We start from the raw sequence: 13553 nt of genomic DNA on the forward strand, positions 1-13553 counted from the left end.
AGCTCAATCAATCCTACAAATAATTACTGAGCAAAAGTCCCATGTCAGTTAGAGAACTGTCAACAGTTATTGGGCAAATGGTAGCTAGTTGTCCCGCTGCAGAACATAGCAGAATATATTACAGGGTACTAGACAATAAAAAGGCAGCTGCCCTTAAACATGAAAAAAAGTTACTTCCATGCAATTATCCACCTTTCTGAAAACTCCACACAGCACATTAAATGGTAAATATCTAACTTATCCAGTCAGTCCTGCCCCAATTCACATGGCAACCAAACAGTAACCATCCAAACAAATGCTTCACTTAATGGATGGGGCAGGGTCAGGAACAAATCTACCTTAGGAGGAAAGTGGACTGTGGAAGAAAAACTACCATATGAATGGTCTGGAACTCCTTGGGGTCATCTTTTGGGGTGCGTTTTCAAGTTGTTGTCTTTTAAGTTTTTTCTTTTACTTGATTAGACACTAACTTGAGAATCTCAAAATCTGAAAGATGTCATAAAAAAACATGGAATATGGGTCGATGGCAACAGGTAATTTGGAGAGTTAGAAAGATAAGGGAAATAGTAAATTGGAAAATGACATAGTTTGGAATTAATTGATCAAAGTAGCCAAAACTTCCTGTTGAATAAATCCAAAATCTGTGCTGTAGCTAGTGTAACTCATCGAAAAAACGGGAAAAAAACGTTCCATACAGCGCCTATTATTTCATTATTTTGATAACATTGAGGCATTGTTTAAATTAAGTTAAATCATGTAGAAAAGTTAGTTTTCCTGAGACACCATTTTTTTACTGTCTTTCTCATGTGTTATGAATATCAAAGTATATTCTGAAATTGTTTCCTTATATATCCTGTTTCTGCAATGACTCTTGATTACAAGCCTTGCTGCTTCTTCTCAACAAAAAAATTATGAAGACTTCCTTCTTGGTGGGAAAAGACATGGTGTATAATTTTGTACATTTTGTGATGCAATAAGGGTAATTATTGTCCGGGTCGGACACATATAGCGGCGTTGATGGTGAATAACAACAGAACAGCTCATTAACCCTACGAATTTAATGACGGCGAAGAATTCCAATGTTTACAAAACCATCCGGTCGCCCTTTCATCATAAATTACGAGACTCAGGGAGCCGTAAAAACCACATGATGAAAGGCGGTAAACGAAAGAAAAGAAAACAGTTTTTACGTACCTAAATCATTCACAAGCGCTTTTCCACGTGCTTAAAGGGGCTCAAAAATAAAAAATTACTACTGAAGGATTGTGGTCTACTGACATACAAAAAAAATTAGGAACGGAACGGACTAACATAAAACCTTGTTGAGGAATAGCCTTAACAATTATTCTTCTTGATACTTTCCTTGCTTTAATTATTCCATCAACTTATGATCAGTTCAGTTTTATGAAAGTGGAATGGCATCACGCCAAATTTGAGGTAGTACATGGCTGGAGTAAAAAAAAAAAAAACAGCTGTCGATGACTTCATTTTGAAGAATTTTTCAGGTATGGTATTTGTTTGTATTTGATTTAATTCATTGTGTCATATATGGTTCTCATTCACCTGCGTCTGGTCTTTTTTTTATCAGCATCCCCAATGCTCTTTAGCAGGAATAAGCTGATTTGGTGCATATGAAACATACGGAAGAGCCATGTTTCTCAGTGACAGCCAGATCAAAGCATGAAAGAGCCGATGAAACTGATTTAAACAACCAGTTCTTTTTTTAAGTCAAGATATATTCTTTTCAGGTAATTTTCATTTACCTGACAAATACCAAGTAGTTTTGTAATTCTTTAAGCAGTATGTGTCATAATATGTGCATTTCTTGTAAAGTCACAGATGGATATTCTACAAAGGATTGCTCTTCAAAGTCTACTGAAAGGAAGGTTCTGCAGAATTTTGAAGACACAGTAGAAATATCACTACTCCTTGAGAAAGTGACCCGATATTATATGGAAAGTCCTGAAGCTGAATTAAAATGTCATTCTTGGATATGTTACTTTCTTTGAAGAGCGCACAAGGATGTGTATTCAACCTTTTGAACCACTTATCGAGTGTACTAGTAGTTCAAGGATCATTACAGTGTCTCATTGTGTGATTGAATCCAGCGAGAATCTGTCAAAACTAATTATGCCTTAAAAGTAAGATAAAAATTGCTACAATGATAATTGACAAATTCTTTCTAATTGAGAAATGAAACATTTTGATTTGCAGTTTTTGATTGACCCATTATGTGTTTTATATTTTGATTTAAAACTACCATCACCAGCAAGTTTGATAATTATGAATTAACCACTCAAGAGAACTGCCAGCCACCAATTACCACCCTCACTTCCTCTTTAGTTAGACTTAGCTATACCACACTTATCTTTTTGGTCTTTTCATTTAAGTGCAAGGAGTGGGGATTTTTGCTGAAGAAGCTGTTTAGTTCCCTTCTTGGCACTGGAGATTATGGACACCCAGATGGTGACCACAGTACTACGCTTCTTTGGCACTTCCACTCTTTTTACTAGTACCCAGGATAAGGATTTGAGTCCTTCCACAAGCTACATAGCCAAATGTATTCTAAGGCAACAAACCATGGTTTATCTGGGCCTGGCTAGTCTTGCAAGTCAACTAGGTAACATTTATTTTGATGCTTATACAATTATGAAAACATGCACACATTTAGTGAACATCAGCTTTGGATGACTGTAGAACCTATCAAAATGTCACCGTTTTCTTTCTGGTGAATCAGATTCCCTCTCATCAGTGTGCAACTATGCTGCTATCCCTGAGGCATTTATTCTATGAAGTATGAAGTTGCCTTAATATAGGTGGGTATAGTTTTAAATCTATGTTTCAATAAATATAACTTACATATGTTGCACGATCCTCGCAGTAGATAGCGCTATTTAAGCAATAGCGAAAATCAGACCTGAAAAAAATCAGGCCTGTACGGGATTCGAACCACTGACCTCTGCGATACTACTGCAGCGTTCTACAAATTGAGCTAACAAGCCAACTGGGAGCAGGCCGTTAAGTTGATTCGTAATAAACCCGTGAAAGTGATAAATCAGATACAATGAAATATATGAAGTTCATATATTTCGAACTGTGGTATTAGATACATATGTTGCACGATCCTCGCAGTAGATAGCGCTATTTGAGCAATAAAAAATCAGACCTGAAAAAATCATTTTTTTTCAGGTCTGATTTTCGCCATTGCTTAAATAGCGCTATCTGCTGCGAGGATCGTGCAACATATGTATCTAATACCACAGTTCAAAATATATGAACCTCATATATTTCATTGTATCTGATTTATCACTTTCACGGGTTTATTACGGATCAACTTAACGGCCTGCTCCCAGTTGGCTTGTTAGCTCAATTGGTAGAGCGCTGCACTAGTATCGCAGAGGTCAGTGGTTTGAATTCCGTACAGGCCTGATTTTTTTCAGGTCTGATTTTCGCTATTGCTTAAATAGCGCTATCTACTGCGAGGATTGTGCAACATATGTATCTAATACCGCAGTTCAAAATATATGAACTTCATATATTTCATTGTATCAAATATAACTTAATTCACAATTTTTTTAGTGGTTTTTTTAGTTTACTCTTTTTCAACTTTTATAGACTAAGCCCTTAGATCATGATTCCTTCTTTTCCTTGGAAAAAACACTTTTTCTATCGTTCAAAAGTTCAAGTAATGACTTTAAATCATGGGAGGAGGAAAAGAAATCCTGGGTGTTAGTTCTTGGTGGTCTTTTTGAGCAAATGTTTCGAACTGACTTCTTGGCCTATTGCTTTGACAAAGATCGTGGAACTTAAGTTGATGATTCCAAAACACGTGAAATGTTTGGAAAGCATTTCTCTGGAGAAAGTCCACAGCCACAAGATGATACCAGGCATCTTTGTCATCCCAGAATCCATCTTAGTTCACATACTAACATCCATCCGCAGCAACCTGCACCCAAACGAATTTTGATGTTCTTGATTCAACTCATCTAACATCTGCCAGCCATGCTCTTCAGTGCTCAACTTTACAGTAATGCTTGAAGCCAAGACTCCTAAGATGAATCCGCGCACTTAAGAAACTCTGATTCTGCATCATCTTCCGCCAAACATCCCCAAAGCTTGTTAGAGACACTTCAGTTGTTATTGAAGATGATGATGATCTTACAATGCCACAGCAATGTCCACTTGAGGCCGCAATGGCTAAAGCTATAACAAGAGCTGAAGTCGCTGCCCTTTACAACCTTATTCCTCTGTTGCCATCAAGTTCTCCTTCTGTTTTAAACCAATTTTATGAGAAACTACCTTTTTCAGATCCCTTCTCCGTATCAGAGCGTCCTTGACATCCAGAGGGCTCACAAAATTCTGCACAATGAACGAAAAAGTTGGTAAGAATCCTTGTGGCATCGAGATGGTAGGTATCGGGCAGTTCTCTGAAGATGCCTTATCTATCTTACCGCATTTCTGTGCATTGGCAGACACCCACTGTTATATGAAGTAGTTTTTGGGGCTTCCCCAGAAGCCCTGAGGAATGATTAAAAGCATGGCTTCGTTTACTGTCGTTCGTCTCCTTGAGTATTGCCATCTTCTATAGTGATAAACATGGTGCCAGGAGTGAACACGTTCAAGAAAAACGTTCATTAACAGTATAAGATTGCGAGGTGAGCGATTTCATGTAAAGCCAGTTCGCTGTTGCAGTATTGCAGCGCTCTACGCACTGAACACGTGGAAACTTAGCAGCCACCATACTGAATCTCTGCTTTCTAAAGCACCAGAACTGTGAGTACAAAGCTTCTTTTCATCATGTCAGTCTATACCATACCACCACCGCCGCATATGAATGTAAAGGATGATGTTTCAACCAATTGGAGAATGTTCCGACAAGCATGGGAATATTATGTTACCGCCACTGAGTTAAACAAGAAGTCTAAGACAGTTCAGGCAGGTGCACTATGTGGCATAATGGGTTTGGAGTGTGTGATAGTAATGAATAGTCTTACTACTCTAACCGTTGAAGACAGGAGTGATCGTGCGAAGATTTTGACCGCCTTAGGCAACCATTTTAATGCCTCAAAAACATTTATTGTTTGAAAGAGTCAAGTTTGGATTTGCCAATCAAACTGAGCATGAAACTATTGACCAGTATATTGTGACACTGCGCTAGCTAGCGGAATCTTGCGAATTCGAGGTTCTCTGCGAAAGTTTAATCCGAGATAGATTAGTTATCAGTACCCGAGATTCAGCTACTCGTGACAGGCTACTTAGGGAACACCCAGTCCCCAATTTAACAAGATACATAGAGGCCCTAAGAGCCAGCGAATTGTCCAGAAAACACAAGGAGCAGCTTAAAGATGCAGTGAGTGATCCGCAAAATATCGTACACGCAGCATACAAACAGGGTCTTGGAAATAGAAAGGACATGAATCAAAGCAAAGTAAACAAGACAAAGCAAATGCAAAGCAATGCAAGTTCTGTGGCACCAATCACCCTTATGATAGAGCTAAATGTCCCACCTCAGGAAAAACTTGTCTTAAATGTGGCAAACAAGGACATTTTGCCGCTAAGTTTCTGGAAAAGAATCGTGATTCAAGTGTGCCAGCCAACAAGGTACATGACACAAGTGCAACACCAGGATATGCAGAGGGTGCCGAGCCAGCATGTGAGTCCGCATCTGACTCTGATGAGTCTATTTTTGTCACTGAACGCGTTGGAGTTGTTAGCAGTAACATAGGCAAATCCTCTTTCATGGTACCACTCACATTTCACACTGAGTACAGCCCCTATCATCACAACTCAACTAGATACAGGAGCAACATGTAGCGCTATGTCATATACCGACCTCCTAAATATATTGCAGAGTGGGGAGGTTGGGGAGGTCGAGTTGGACGCCCCTGGTGGGAACATAAGACTCTATGATGGACGTGTGGTTAAGCCATTGGGATCTTACACCTTTACAGTCAGCTTGAAGAGTCGCTCCAAATGCGAGACATCCTTTGACATCTTGGAAAATGCTCCTTGGCCTATCGTAGACGGCAACACGTCCATCAAGCAAGGTTGGATATGTTTAGGACCAGACCAGTCCATTCACTCATTAAACAGTGAAAATTACGAACCCCTTTCATTTGACAAACTCATGAGAGATTTTGAAGATGTGTTCACTGGCCTGGGTTGCCTTCCCGGGGAGTATCACACAGAGATCGATCCAGACATCAGACTAGTTCAGCATACTCCCCGACGTGAGCCAGTACCACTCAAAGCAAAGCTTAAGGAAAAAATCGATGAGATGGAGAAGCAAGGGATTATCGTCCAAGAAAACAAGCCGACCGATTGGATAAGCAGCTTGGTAGCAGTGCAGAAACCAGGAAAGTTAAGAGTATGCATAGACCCTCGAGATCTAAATCGAGCTATCAAGAGGTCAAAGTACCAAATGCCTACAGTCGATGAAGTTTTGCCAAAGCTAGCCAAGGCTAAAGTATTTACTGTCTTGGACGCAAAAGATGGCTTTTATCAAATAAAGCTAGACAAAGAAAGCTCCTTGCTTACTACATTCTTATATGTGCACGATCCTTCGCAGTAAAGCACTATTTCAAATAGTGCTTTACTGCGAAGGATCGTGCACATATACGTTTCATAACCGCAGTTCATACATATGTTACTACATTCTGGACCCCATTTCGTAGGTACAGGTATTTACGAATGCCACAAGGTATCAGCAGAGCACCCGAAGAATATCAGCGTCGTCAGAACGAAGTACTTGTAGGTCTCAGTGGTGTAGAAGTCATTGCAGACGACGTTCTGTGTTATGACAGTGGAGAAACTATTGAAGATGCCCTAAAGGACCCATGACAGCAATTTACTAAACTTGCTGTATCGTGCTCGCAACATGAATTTGAAGTTAAACAAGACGAAGTTGAGGTTGCGGCTAGACCAAGTCACTTATATGGGTCATTCGTTCACATATGAAGGTCTTAAACCAGATCCCGTGAAAGTGGAGGCCATTGCAAGCATGCCCCAACCAGACGACAAAAAAGCAGTCCAACGTCTTCTAGGATGTGTCAACTATCTTTCCAGGTTTATGACAACAATTTCAGAAGTGTCTGAACCACTACGCAAGCTAACCGAGTAAAATACTGTGTTTGTGTGGGAAAGTCAGCAATAAGAAGCATTCCAAACCATCAAGAATATGATCAGCTCGACACCAGTGCTCAAATACTATGACGTAGCCAGTGAAACCACCATCCAATGCGATGCATCAGAGTCTGGCCTAGGAGCCAAGCATCTTCAGAACGGACAACTTGTGGCATTCGCATAAAGGTCATCGTCAGCTGTAGAACACCGATATGCACAAATAGAAAAGGAGTGATTGGCGATAGTGTTTGCATGCAGCCGTTTCAATCAGTATCTGCACGGAAGACAATTAACGATAGTGGAGACAGACCACAAGCCACTGGTCCCAATATTCCAGAAGTCGCTACACTCCACACTAAAACGGCTGCAACGGATGCTCCTTCGATTACAGAAGTACAATCTTCATATTAAGTACCTTCCTGGATCACAGATGTACATTGCTGATATGCTAAGTAGAGCTTACCTACAAGCTGATCACAGCCAACATGAAAACATCCCAGAGTATCAGATCTTTCAGCTCAGCCAGGAGCAATTGTTGTTTCAAGAGATTGCCAACATCAATCAAGTTGATTACATGTGTCCATCAGAAGGCACCCATCAGCAGATCAAACAATGCACAATCACAGATGCCACATTGCAAAGTCTCATGAACATGATTATGACAGGTTGGCCGCTTACTAAAGAGGAAATTCCAGTTTGTATCCGCGAGTATTGGAACTACAAAGAAGAGTTAACAGTTCAAGAAGGAGTCTTGTACAAACGAATGAAAGTGATTGTTCCTGCTTCTAGGAGACCTCAAATGATTGCAAGAGCTCATTCCAGCCATAATGGGCCTGATGCCTGTGTACGTCGAGCACGTGATGTGTTATTCTGGCCAAGCATGGCAGACCAAATAAAAGATCAAGTGCAGAATTGTGAAGTTTGCAACGACTTCTTAGCTAGACAACAAAAAGAACCGCTGATGACCCACAAAATTCCTGAAACCCCTTGGTCAAAGGTTGGACAAGATCTCTTCACCCTCGGTGATGAGAGCTATTTAGTGACTGTTGATTACTTCAGCGATTACTTTGAGCTTGATCTCCTATCAGATACTACCGCAGAATCAGTGGTAAATGCAACCAAACGCCACTTTGCACGTCACGGCATTGCTGACATGGTTACAGATAATGGCCGCAGTATTCCAGTGCACATTTTGCCAAGTTTACTCGTGAATGGGAATTTCAGCACACTTCAAATTCACCATTACATAGCCAAAACAATGGAAAAGCCGAGTCTTTTGTCAAAATTGCAAAGAATCTAGTAAAGAAGGCAAAGCGAGGTAACAAAGACCTCCAGATGTCCTTGCTCGAGTGGCGCAACACACCTGACAGTAATGGACTGAGCCCAGTCCAAAAATTGATGTCTCGAAGGACTAGGACTACCATTCCAACAAATGTAGCATTGCTGAAGCCAGAGGTCATAGATGGAGTGTATGACAACATCAAAAGAAAAAGACAGCAGGCCAAAGCAGCATATGAAAAACATGCAAAACCATTGCCCGAGCTCCAAGTGGCAGAACCAGTAAGGCTTCAGCCTGTAAATCCTAAAGCACTCTGGGAGAAAGGTTGATGTGTGGCAAAAGTTGGGCCACGCTCCTTTCTTATTCAAACAGAGAGCGAAAACCTGTACAGACGGAATCGTAAGTTTATTTGTCAAGATCCTAGCCAAGAGCAGGCCTCATTAGATATCAGTGGCACAAATCCGTCGAGTCAGCCATCACCCAGTGCAGGGTCATCAGCCAAGTCATTACCAGATGCCACGGCAGATCCTCCTTTGAATCAGGCACCAACTACGAGACAGATTCGTGAAAGTCTCCAGCCAAAGTCTACTGCAGTGGAAGCCATTGTGACTTCGCAACCACAACAGACTGTTGTTACTCGAAGTAGTAGAACTAGTGTGCGCCCTTGCAGGTTGGATGACTTTGTCACCTAGATACAATGAACTTTGAACTTTGAACATTGGTTGAGTTACTAATACAAAAAAACAACAACAACAAAAAAAACATTTTCGTCTTTCAGTGTTGAGTCAGCTCTCAATGTTGAGTCAGCTCTGTATGATTTTAATTCACATTCTATTTCTGTCACACGTTCGCCCCTCATGTTTTATTGTTACAGAAAAAGGGACATGTTGTATGAAGTAGTTTTGGGAGCTTCCCCCGAATCCCTGAGGAATGATTAAAGGCATGGCTTCGTTTATTGTCGTTCGTCTCCGTGAGTATTGCCATCTTCTATAGTGATAAACACCCACCACAAAGTATCTGCCGAGGCTAAATGGGTCTTACGGATGAAATGCAGCCCTAAAGATCTTGTACAGTAGCAAAATGTCCTTTATCCATTATTGAAGAATGGTACAAAGAACCTCGATTCCACCTTTTTCTCAGATCCTGTTGAGGAGCGGTACAGCTCTATGATTGGATGAGGTCAAATGACAAAGAATTCCAAATGCAGAAGTTGAGAGGAAATGTAGAGCAGTTGAAACAAGTCAGTGAGCTCCAGCAAATATTGGTGCCAGCCTACCTGCCCAACCTATAAATCGCAAACGTCTTGTTCTTTTGTTCATTGTTCTTTTACAAACAGCACTAATTGTCGCAGAAATTTTGCATGTGTTATGGTGTGTCATTTTGTAACATTACGTAACATAGCATGTATTTAAACCGCATTGTTCATGGAGTTTGTTCAGTTTTACCCAGTAAGTTCTACTGTATTTCATTGTACCGCACGTTGTGCAGCTTTTTCACCATTAGGCAGTAACTCGTCAGTATCGCAACAAATGTAAGTTTGTACTATGTAGTTTCATCATTATTTCGTTGTAGTTTTCCTACGTGTATTTAGCTATATTCTTTGCAGTTTTAACCGTTTCGTTTCATCTATGCCGACCGCTGTCACCAATTGTTGACATTAAATATTTTGTAAGTCGCATTAAAAATTGCCCTTGAGTTTTCCTTGCGGAGAGTTAGTCGCCCATGGCAGTTGCACAACCACTGGGGATTGATTTTGATGATGGACTTAAGTCCACCACTCCTCCCATAGCCCTTTTCTCAGTCAAAAGATCATTGGAATTGCTCTTAGAAATATACCCCTTTCATGTAGCTCTTCAAACAAAGCTTTGGCACAATTGTCACAGATTTCAGCGTTTTAGCATGCATGTCAGACACCAGTTGATTCTAGAGTGATTGGTGTTGGAAGTTGTTGTAATTACAATTTATTGAACATATGAAATAAACTTCAGTTAATCAACAACCCTTGTTTCTATTTTGAGCTGTGAGCTTTGCTGAATTCCAGCCTTTGGCCTGAGGGATCCTACGTGAGAATCCTGAAACTATCCAATCAGAGAGAACTTTTGTACAATCCAGGCGCCAAGAATATGTTTTATCTTTACCTAAAGTTAACACTACAAAATATGGACTCAAGTCATGGAGATAATTGCAGCCAAGAAAATGGAATGAACTCTCAAATGACATTAACAATTTTTTAATTTTTTAATAATTTTTAAATTAATTTTTTAAACAATTTTTTAATAATTTTTTAAACAATTTTTTAATAATTTTTTAAACAATTTTTTAAATATAGACTAGTGAGCAGCACTTCTGCGAACAGTAGTTGTAAAACTTCTTTTATTTTCCGACGCGTTTCGTCTAACACTCGTAGACTTCTTCAGGGAGTTTTACAAGTATAACTAAACGCCTGTATTTATAAGCCAAAGTTACAGGGGCCGATGACCATAAAGGCTTGGCGGGACTTACGAACAGGAAAAGGTGAAGTTGTGAAAAATTTTTGAAAAAGTTTTGAAAAATTTAACACGTGTAAGGCAAGGTGAGAAAAATATTTTGGGGGCCACGGCTAAAAGTGTCTGAACAAACTATAACAATCTTAGAGACGTTTAAGTACCTCACTTAGGTTTAGTATGGTTACAGGGCTCGTAAACTTGTTTGTGGACAGAATTCAATTTTTTCTAGACCACTTTTTTTATTTTCCAGACTCAAGGTAACAGTGAGATTCTTAATGGCCCGAGAAGAAGTAACTGTCTTAACTATGAAAACAATGAATTAAAACAATTAGTCAGGCGCGTCATAATGGCGGACCACATGGACGATGATAACAGTCCTTCGCCTATCGATCAAGGGATTAAGCTGTTGCAAGAGGTGACAGAATTACTTTCCGGTGCTGTAGGTGGTAATAACCGGCCTGCTGTAACTACCCGTACTTGTCATACAATGGGCAAAGAGAATGACATCACTTCTGTGCACACTTTTCGCTCTTCAGTTCTGTGCATACTTTTCGCTAGCTACGATGATGGTCGTGAAGTAGAAGTAGTTGCATCAAAAAACATGAAATGGAACCTACAAGCGGTTGGTTTGGAAAAGAAAAAAATTTGCTTTTCTTCCAAGGCTAATGCAACGGAGTTGAAACATAAACTTAAGGAAGTCTATCCTAAACTATCTACTGGCGACGGTTTTGATGTATTGCCACAAGGGTTGTCAAATTAATTGGTACTGCCTTTTTTCTTTTTTATGTTTCAGGAACATAGTATTTTTCAACTCGACACCATTTCCTGAAACTAAAGTAATTACTACAAAAGTTAAGTGATTTCTTACTTTGGGAGTACAATTTACCAAATGATTTGCATTAATAAGTTATTTTTAAATCACAAAATTACACATGTGTTATTCGTATTCTTTGGAAGCGTTCCTCGTTTAGAAATCATTAAAATCTAGGACCAGCAGGTCTTGCAGCAAGACAGTCTATGGTAAAATCGCGCTGTGCAGCACCTAGAATTATTTTTCATCGACTGTCTTATCGTATAGTTAAAAAGCAATTGACCGGTTATTATTAAAAAATATCTCACACTGTAACTTCGTGTAGTACGTAATTATTACCACGCAGTCCTATCTGTCGTCCAAATGGGAAAAGAGCTTATTATTTTTGTTTTAGAGTTGAATTACAGTGTGATTTTTTTTCTATGTACCATATTTCGTTGAAGAAAAGCGCAAACAGACTGTGAGAGTAATGAGTAAGTCACTATAAAAAAAACTAGCACAAATTAGGTTCATCCGTATGTCAACCACCTCTCGTTAAGACAGGATTGTGATAAAAATTTATAAAAAAAATTAGGAATTAATAAAATTAAACTACGATTTTGTATACATAATGTCTATACCCTTAACTAACATTTTGTGAAGTTAGATTATATTTCATAGAAACATACCGAACATACAGTAATGTAAAGTTGGTGGGTGAGAGGAGATAAAAAATTAGAGGGAAACCAAGAAAATTACTTTCGGCATGTCCCTCGATGCCAGTGGAAACGTCTAGACAATTCCCGCACGTGCGTTGTATGTACACTTTACTAACCCTTCTATTAAAAAAAAAAAGTTTAGCTTCAAACCCTAATGACCTCCTCTCGTCTGAGGTTAAAATTTTTAAAAATCTATAAAATAATTAGGATTACTTGTTATAAGTTAAGCTTTTCTATGTATAGTGTATTTGCCCTGAATTTATATTTTGCTAGGTTTCGATCAATTTCATTTAATGATAACGACGATACAGTAGTTTAAAGTCCGTCATACGAGAGGAGATCAACATTTAAGGGTAATCAATTAATATTTAACAAATAATAACTCAAATTATATATGAAGAAGGTGCATACTATTCTCTTTCGTGCGCGTTGTGTACCCTTTACAAATTATTTTTTTTAATAAAAAATCAGCATTCTTTTCTGTTGATTTCCTCTCGTATAACCCAGAATTTTTAAAAATCTATAAAAAATCCACGATTCATTGTAATAAGTTGTCCTTTTATATTCACAATATTTCTGCCCTGAATTTATATTCTCTTACGTTTCTTTGGATTTCATTATACAATAACGAAGATACTGTAGTTTAAAGTTCGTTGGGTGAGAGGAGATCAACATCAAAGGGGAATCCAAGAAAAAATTATCGAGGCAATTCCAAATTTGGCATGGTGAGAGTCTGCAACATTCCCCATCGTGCAGTGAATTTAGTTTTTACTAAGCCCTTCCATTTTAACGTTGAACAGGATCATCGTCGGTGAAGAAAAAAATGTAAGAGGAGTATAAGGATCACACTAGACGTTGTCGTCATAACTCAATTTTGATTTTTCACTATCTTTGGAACACTACAAAATCCTTGTTCTTGGAAGTTAAGAGCTCAAATTTTTAGAGGATATTAACGTGGACATTTCTGTGTTGCGTGCCAATTTGCACGTGATGAGGTTGAGTATTTTGGGTTTTATAACTATTTTTGGTGTTGGCCTCCATTTGTGCAAAAACGATGAGGTCAAGCGAAAAGTTTTTTTAACATCTCTAACGTGTCTTTTCATCAAACAACATGCTTCGTATGCTTGGAAAGGTCTTGGTAAGGGAAACATTTTCAT

The sequence above is a fragment of the Stylophora pistillata genome, chromosome 4, assembly GCF_964205215.1.
Source record: "Stylophora pistillata chromosome 4, jaStyPist1.2, whole genome shotgun sequence".
Taxonomy (NCBI): domain Eukaryota; kingdom Metazoa; phylum Cnidaria; class Anthozoa; order Scleractinia; family Pocilloporidae; genus Stylophora; species Stylophora pistillata.